The sequence below is a fragment of the Castor canadensis genome, chromosome 1 (genome assembly GCF_047511655.1).
Source record: "Castor canadensis chromosome 1, mCasCan1.hap1v2, whole genome shotgun sequence".
NCBI classification, from domain to species: Eukaryota; Metazoa; Chordata; class Mammalia; order Rodentia; family Castoridae; genus Castor; species Castor canadensis.
This window is the reverse complement of record NC_133386.1, coordinates 158,731,894-158,739,236: the sequence shown is the minus strand read 5'-3', so window position 1 is coordinate 158,739,236 and position 7,343 is coordinate 158,731,894.

The window sequence follows — 7,343 nt, the reverse complement described above, 5'->3', positions numbered from 1 at the left end:
CCTCCAGAACTGGGGGACAATAAATGCTGTTTAAACCACCCAGTTCTGGTGCTTTGTTATTGCAGCCCTTACCAACTAACAGAGACTTTACCCCACATGTACACATGTACACACATTTACAATGGTTCACTTAAGGTGTTTTGACTTTACATTAATGTGAAAGCATTCATGCAATCCACTAAGGACCCAAATGGAACAAAGTAGAAGGAGTTGTTCTCTCTGCTTGAGTTAGATACTTTTCTTCTTACCTTGCACATCAGCGTTGCTGATTTCCAGGCTTAAGAGTCTTGGACTGCATGACACTGCTGATTTTACTGGGCTTCCAACTTACACATGGCAGGTCATGGGACTTCTCAGCTTCCATAATCACATGAACAAATGCCTTATAATAGATCTCTTCCTATGTATTTCTATGTATCCTATTGGTTCTGTTTCTCCAGAGAGCATGTACTAATATAATCTGAGAGGTTTTATCCTGTCTTTAATATTTCAAAGAAGTGAAGACCTTGACCTTCAGGCAAAACTTAAAATTTATTTAAATCTAGATTTTGGACCCCAAGCCCTCACACTGATAGTGACAAACCATATATTCTTCCCTTTTTCCATTCTATACTAGATGCTATAGTTAAGTGTAGAGAGGATATATTTGCTTAATAAAGACTTTAGAATTCAATTACCATGAAAGGTGAGCAAGGAAGGGAAGCCCAGGAGAGAAGCCTGGTAATGACATCACTTTGCCTTGCAAGCATTAGGCAAATGCTGGCAAAGGGTAGCATATTTAAATTCTGTAGTAGTTCATCTCCAATTATCTTTTGGTATTGGTCTACCTTTTCATCATGAGAATTTTAGAATTTTAGCAAACTTCTCTCTTGATTATTGGATTTTCATCTGAAAAATGAAAGGGTTAATCTTCTAATTATCTCTCCTAACAAATAGGATGCTCAAAAAATGTGAGCACAATTTTATGTACAAAGATACATCATTTACAATAACAAAACTTAGAGAAAAAATTAAATAGGGATGTCAAGTAAATTAAGATTGAAGAACTATAGAATGAAGTATTATAAAGCTGTTTTTAATGATACAGGAAACTACTTTGGATTTAGTGTTAAGCAATGAAAACCTAGAGTACAATCTGAATTATGTAAAGAACTAGTATGCATAGAACAAGGACTGGAAGGAAGTAGTGTGAATGTGCCCACAGGTGCCTGCAAAGGCAAGAGATGAACTGGATTTTGTGTTTTTATATTTTATGTACTTTTAAATAATGAACATGTATTAGTTTGATAACCAGGAAAAACAATAGTTGTTCTTTTTTCAAAAGGACTGGGAGAAAGTAGACTCAGAAGATTGTTTTTATTTATTCAAACCATTAGTTGCCCCCCCCTTTGGCCTTCTGTCCTATGGAGAAGGATACTTCACACACCATTGACATCAGGCCTGGCCATGTGACTTGCTTTGCCCAATATGATGTAGCTGGAAGTGATAAATTTCTTCCAAGTAATAGCTTGGAGGCAACAAAGGCATCATATGAAAGCTGGGTGTGGTAGTGCACACCTGTAATATCAGTACTCAGGAAGCCAAGACAAGAGGATCATGAGTTCAAATCCAGCCTGAACTACATAGCAAGCTTCTGCTTCAAAATATAAATCAACCAATAAATAAATAAGTAAATAAAATACAGCATATGGTTCTTCCATCTCTCTTTTCCCTCTGTCAAGAAACCAGTATATCCCAGGCAGAAGCTGCCTCTTTATTCCATATCCCTGAGCAAACAGGACATGGAACAAAGTCACACCTAACTCACAAAGAATATATAATCTAAGCAAGCAATAAAAGTTTGTTGTCATTAGCTGGTTAGTTAAAGATTGGGGAAGATTGCTTTTTATGGAAACATAAGTAGGGAAAGCTAGCTGATACCTAGACACTAGGATGTGAAATACATAAGGGAACAACAGTGTAACATGTAAATAAACCAACAAACAATAACTAGCCTGGTGCCAGTGGCTCATGCCTGTAATCCTATTTAATTGGGAGGCTGAGATCAGGAGGACTGTGATTCTAGGTTGGCCCAGGCAGAATGTTTGTGAGACCCCCTATCTCAACCAATAGCTGGGCACAATGGCACATACCTGTCATCCCAAGTTATGTGAGAGACTAAGATCCTGAGAATCATGGCTCCAGACCAGACCAGCCCAGGCAAAAATGTTTGCAAGACCCCATCTTAACAGAATAAAACTGTGCATGGTGGTATATGCTTGTCTTTCCAGAGACAGAGGGAAGCATAAAACAAGGATTGTAGTCCAGGCTGGCCAGGGCAAAAAGTAAGATCCTATCTCCAAAATAACCAGAGTAAAAAGGGCTGGAGCCATGGCTCAACCAGTAGAGCTCCTGCCTCACAAGTGCAAAACCCTAGTCACATATGTTATGCCAGTTCCCAGTGGTTAAGACGTGGTATTTGGAATATAAATAGTTTGGAATACTAACTCCTGTAGTTACTAGCTTCATGATTTTGAGCAAGTTGTTTTCACCCTAAGCCTTAGTTTCCTTTTTTGAAAGCAAGACAATGATAGAACTGTTTTAGTCCATTTTCTGTTGCTAATAACACAATTTCACAGACTGGTGAAAAAGAGATTTATTTGGGCTCATGGTTTTGGAGGTTCAAGATCAAAGGGCTGCAACTGGTGATAGCTTCCTTCTGGTAGAGTCCTGGGGCAGTACAAGGCAAAAGATAGGAAGCATCCAGGTGCCTGTGACCTCTGGTCTTTCTCCTTCTTCTTACAAAGCCACCAGGATTCAAACATGAGGGCTCCTCCCTATGCCCTTATCTAGCCCTAATTGCCTTTCAAAGGCCTCACCTTTAGACACCAAAGTTGGATTGTTTCCACCCTCTTAGTACCTCACAATGGAAATTGAACTCCAACATGAATTTTTTTATGTTTTATTATTCATATGTGCATACAAGGCTTGGGTCAATTCTCCCCCCTGCCCCCAGCCCCTCCCTTACCACCCACTCCACCCCCTCTCTCTCCCCCCATCCCCTCAATACCCAGCAGAAACTATTTTGCCCTTATCTCTAATTTTGTTGAAGAGAGAGTATAAGCAATGATAGGAAGGAACAAGGGTTTTAGCTAGTTGAGATAAGGATAGCTATACAGGGAGTTGACTCACAATAATTTCCTGTGCGTGTGTGTTACCTTCTAGGTTAATTCTTTTTGATCTAACCTTTCTCTAGTTCCTGGTCCCCTTTTCCTATTGGCCTCAGTTGCTTTTAAGATATCTGCTTTAGTTTCTCTGCGTTAAGGGCAACAAATGCTAGCTAATTTTTTAAGTGTCTTACCTATCCTCACCCCTCCCTTGTGTGCTCCTGTTTTTATCATGTGCTCAAAGTACAATCCCCTTGTTGTGTTTGCCCTTGATCTAATGTCCACATATGAGGGAGAACATACGATTTTTGGTCTTCCATTCCATCCATTTACCAGCGAATGATAACATTTTGTTCTTCTTCATGGCTGCATAAAATTCCATTGTGTATAGATACCACATTTTCTTAAACCATTTGTCAGTGGTGGGGCATCTTGGCTGTTTCCCTAACTTGGCTATTGTGAATAGTGTACAATAAACATGGGTGTGCAGGTGCCTCTGGAGTAACCTGTGTCACAGTCTTTTGGGTATATTCCCAAGAGTGGTATTGCTGGATCAAATGGTAGATCAATGTTTAGCTTTTTAAGTAACGTTCAAATTTTTTTCCAGAGTGGTTGTACTAGTTTACATTCCCACCAACAGTGTAAGAGGGTTCCTTTTTCACCACATCCTCGCCAACACCTGTTGGTGGTGTTGCTGATGATGGCTATTCTAACAGGGGTGAGGTGGAATCTTAGCGTGGTTTTAATTTGCATTTCCTTTATTGCTAGAGATGGTGAGCATTTTTTCATGTGTTTTTTGGCCATTTGAATTTCTTCTTTTGAGAAAGTTCTGTTTAGTTCACTTGCCCATTTCTTTATTGGTTCATTAGTTTTGGGAGAATTTAGTTTTTTAAATTCCCTATGTATTCTGGTTATCAGTCCTTTGTCTGATGTGTAGCTGGCAAATATTTTCTCCCACTCTGTGGGTGGTCTCTTCAGTTTAGAGACCATTTCTTTTGATGAACAGAAGCTTTTTAGTTTTATGAAGTCCCATTTATCTATGCTATCTCTTAGTTGCTGTGCTGCTGGGGTTTCGTTGAGAAAGTTCTTACCTATACTTACTAACTCCAGAGTATTTCCTACTCTTTCCTGTATCAACTTTTGAGTTTGTGGTCTGATATTAAGATCCTTGATCCATTTTGAGTTAATCTTGGTATAGGGTGATAAACATGGATCTAGTTTCAGTTTTTTGCAGACTGCTAACCAGTTTTCCCAGCAGTTTTTGTTGAAGAGGCTGCTTTTTCTCCATCATATATTTTTAGCTCCTTTGTCAAAGACAAGTTGGTTATAGTTGTGTGCCTTCATATCTGGGTCCTCTATTCTGTTCCACTGGTCTTCGTGTCTGTTTTTGTGCCAGTACCATGCTGTTTTTATTGTTATTGCCTTGTAATATTGTTTGAAGTTGGGTATCATGATAACTCCAGCATTGTTCTTTTGACTGAGTATTGCCTTGGCTATTCGTGGCCTCTTGTGTTTCCATATAAATTTAATGGTAGATTTTTCAATCTCTTTAATGAATGTCATTGGGATTTTGATGGGAATTGCATTAAACATGTAGAATACTTTTGGGAGTATAGACATTTTTACTATGTTGATTCTACCAATCCATGAGCATGGGAGGTCTCTCCACTTTCTATAGTCTTCCTCAATCTCTTTCTTCAGAAGTTTATAGTTTTCTTTGTAGAGTTCATTCACATCCTTTGTTAAATTTGCACCTAGGTATTTGATTTTTTTTGAGGCTATTGTAAGTGGAATTGTTTTCATATATTCTTTTTCAGTTTGCTCATTATTAGTGTATAGAAATGCTAATGATTTTTCTATGTTGATTTTATATCCTGCTACCTTGCTCCAACATGAATTTTGAAGGAGACAAACTGTATTTAAACTAGAGCCAGAAGCTACGTCATTGACTAATTGTGATAAAGTAATTTATCTTTGATAAATGGAGCTGTCCTCAATATTATTGTTGTTGCTGTTGTTGTTGTTGTCTCTCTGTTGAGTGAGCTCTGTAGCTGGCACTCATAAAGGTAGTTTAAAATCAATATAGATGCTTTGACTACCTTTAAAATGTATTTTAAATGAAAATCATTAAATTAAAGGAAAATTAGTCCTGTATTATCCAAAAGATCAAATTGTTGTGCCTTTCACGTTCTTCCTGGGCAGTAATAAGAGGGAACGTTAAATCAATTCTCATCCTCTAGATCTCACTAAAATGCATACTTAATTTTCTTTCTCTTTGTTTTATATGTAATAAGAAAAAATCTTTACAGAAGAAAAAGTTACCAAATTTATAAGCCAGTTTTCCAATTACTGAGCTTCTACAAAGAATGATGCCATAATTGTTCAAGATGGAGGAAAAAGAAAGAGATAAGAAGGTAAATTATCTAGAGGATCGATGGTACAATGCACCAAAGTGCATTCTCCTGTCTTACCTATCAGACATGAGGGAATAAAACTGCACACTCACCAGAAAAAACTTATATGCAATCATTCTTGGTCTACTTTTCTTTCCGCACTTTAACACTTACAGACACTACAAAGAATAGCTTTGTCATGAGGTCCTGGCCAAGTGAGGGATAATAATAATTAAAATCTCAGAGAGTAGAAGTTATCCTGTTGACTGTGAGTGGCAAGAAAAAGTATGGTAAATAAAAATAAAACAAGACAGTGGATCAACCGTTATCTGGTGCTCTGATTCATTGTTATTTTCTACATCCTATCTGTGATTACAGACTCTATCTTTAGAAGGCCAAATTTGGACAAGGCCAAGGTAAAATGCCCATGGACAATTGGCATTGATTATCTTTCAGCTGATCTGGTGATTTCATTTTTTTTTCTTGATTGAGAAAAGCTAGCAAGTCTGGAACCTTATGAGCACATAGGTGTTTTGTCCTTTGAACCAATGATGGAAATTTTTCCTGCAGTAGCCTTCTAGAACTAACTAAGTTGCTGATTTTAAACTCCCTTTGTGGTCTTCATATGAGCAAAAATCCATTCAGTTGGGATAATGTTTTAGTTTTCATATACCATTCACATTGTGTGATAATATGGTGATTTATTCAACATTTATTGGGCAGTGTATCTAGGCCAGGTATCCCTGAAGATACAGTAATAAACTAGACAAGATGCAGCCTCTGCTTTCATTAAGACTATGATCTATCAGGGGAGAGAACTATGAGGCTATGGTGGTTAGAGTAAAATGAAGCCTGTGTTATGTACCAATAGCTAATACTAAATGAATGATATTAGGAGTCAGGTACAAAGTATACTACATACATTAACTTATTTAATCCTTATACGAATTAGATAAGGTTGGTAATATTCTTTTTTTTTTTCATAATACTTGGGTTTGAACTCAGGGTCTACACCTTGAGCCACTCCACCAGCCCTTTTTGTGGTGGGTTTTTTTGAGATAGGGTCTTGCAAACTATTTGCCCATGCTGACTTCGAACCTCAATCCTCCTGATCTTTGTCTCCTGAGTAGCTAGCATTATAGGTGTGAGCCACCGGCGCCCAGTTTCTTGGCAATATTCTTATCTCCATTTAAAAGATGTAGAAATAGAAATAGAGGCACAGAGAGATTAGCAACTTGCCCAAGTTCATCGTAGGTGGTTGAGCTGGGCTATGAACCTATATGGTTTGGCTTCAGAGTTGACGCTTTTAGCGATTATGCAATAATGAAAGAAGCCGAGGTGTATATGGTGGGAAGGACAAACACTTTAAACTCAGTCAGGTAGTGACTTTGTTGAGTCCTACAAAGACAAGCAGGATTTTGCCTGTAAGGGTGAGTGTATCAGACATAAATATTTTCAGCTATAAGTAAGAGAGACCCACCTTACAATAGTTTATTATACAAAGTAAAAAAAGTAGAGTATTTTTCTACATAGCAGATGTCTGGGTAAGTGATTTCTACCACTGGTCCTAGGAAAGATGTAAGAAATGAGGGTTCTGCAGCATCCTCTCCCCTTCTTTTCTTGTTCTACAGCAGGTCCACATCTCACAACCAGTTCCTAGAGGAGAAAGGTAGGGAACATGAGGCTGAGTTTTTGCTTGCAGACATTTCTTTTATGAGGAAGGAGAGATATCTCACAGGGGCTTCCTTTTAACACATTAGCCACAATTGCTATATGCTTACATCTAGACCAGGGCTGGAGCCTA